Consider the following 1,505-nt stretch of genomic DNA (forward strand, 5'->3'; position numbering starts at 1 on the left):
GGTTTCCTCCTTCCACCCCGTGAGTCCTGGGGATTGAGTTCAAGTTGTCAGGCTTGGCATGGAATGCCTTTACTGCTGAGCCATTCTCATTGTCCCTAGCAGGATAGATCTCTTTACTGCTGAGCCATCTCTTCAGCACTCAAAGAAGGATAGATTTCTAAACTTACTATTGGTAGATCAAGGGGTAAAGTCATTTGCCATTTTGGAAGGTATTGGTGCATTCGCCTTTAACTTTTTCTTTCAGAACAACATATGAAAGTACCTGCTTTAGAATTATGAAATACTTTATAAATTGGTGTTTGAACTTTACATAGAAGGCATGTTAATCATCTCTGAATTGTTCCAAATATAGGGTATATGATGCTGAAATGAGCACCATGAAGTCATTTTTAATTTAGCAATGGATGAATGCTGTGGCATGGCTTGCAGCCAAAGATAGGACAGACTATAAACTTCACTTTCTATTTAGCCTGCAGGGTGGCAGAGAGAGAGAGAAAGAGGGATTTCTGGACAGCTGCGGGCTTTTATTTTTTGAGTGCTGATTGGAGGAGAGTCATATCCCCTTAAATTTTGGCAATGTATATATCTAATACTCTAGCCAATAGGGACAGATGCAGTCAGAATGGTTAGAAAGAGTTAATAAAGACTCAATTTTGAGCAATTTTGCACAAAGAGCTCTTAATAATTAAGGAGCAGCTTTGATATAAGGAAGGAGCTTGTCTATCATAAACCAACGTGGATTGCAGTAGGATACAGGAGAAGGAAAGGAATGATGATGGTGTGGTTGAGGGATGAATGATCTTGGATGGGGCCAAATAAAAACAATGAATTAAAATTTGTGAATAGAGCTGTATGGCCCTGGTCTCTCCCCACCTGTGTGTGTGTGTGTGTGTGTGTGTGTGTGTGTGTGTGTGTGTGTGTGTGTGTTTATGCATGTATAACTCACAAAAATCTTATGAAATTAGTATTATTATAGTTACTGTAAGGATTATGAGACCAAGACAATTTGGTGACTGCCATGTAAGTATTGAGCTGGGATTAATTTCTTACAGGATGGATTCTTTTTATTATGTTAATGGAAATGTAAATTGTGATATAGGTAGAAGAGAAATCCAAAATTATGTGAGAAATGAAAAGATGATGGAAAAATCACAGAATTACATGTTTTGTGTCTTTACAAAGAAAATAAATATTAGGAAAGAGGTTTCTAAAATGATAAGCTGGTTATTGCCATTAAGTCTGATGTTCCCATTGAATACCGAACCTCTGTAAGCAGCAGGTGCCTCAGGCTGTCCCTGACCTTAGGCTTCTGGAACAAAAGCTTGGGAGTCCTATCAAGTGATACTTTGTAGAGCTCTTGGAGTTTTGCTGATCTGTTACAGAAATTGACAACTTGTATTGGGATCCAGAAAACTTCCATTTTGTTCTGTTTTTGTCCTGATTACCCTCCTTTGGCTACTGATCTAAATGAGATGTTGTAGACACCTGCTAAAACTTTGAGTATG

General features: G+C 38.2%; 1 non-coding gene across 1 annotated transcript; it reads right to left on the reverse strand.

The window, feature by feature from the left end:
- Positions 1 to 269: 269 nt before the first annotated feature.
- On the reverse strand, positions 270 to 376 carry LOC128118037 (U6 spliceosomal RNA). Its single transcript, XR_008220970.1, has one exon. It is a non-coding gene; the product is annotated as a U6 spliceosomal RNA (small nuclear RNA).
- Positions 377 to 1,505: the final 1,129 nt, after the last annotated feature.

This window comes from Peromyscus californicus, unplaced genomic scaffold, assembly GCF_007827085.1.
Source record: "Peromyscus californicus insignis strain IS unplaced genomic scaffold, ASM782708v3 Scaffold_10__1_contigs__length_136768540, whole genome shotgun sequence".
NCBI lineage: Eukaryota > Metazoa > Chordata > Mammalia > Rodentia > Cricetidae > Peromyscus > Peromyscus californicus.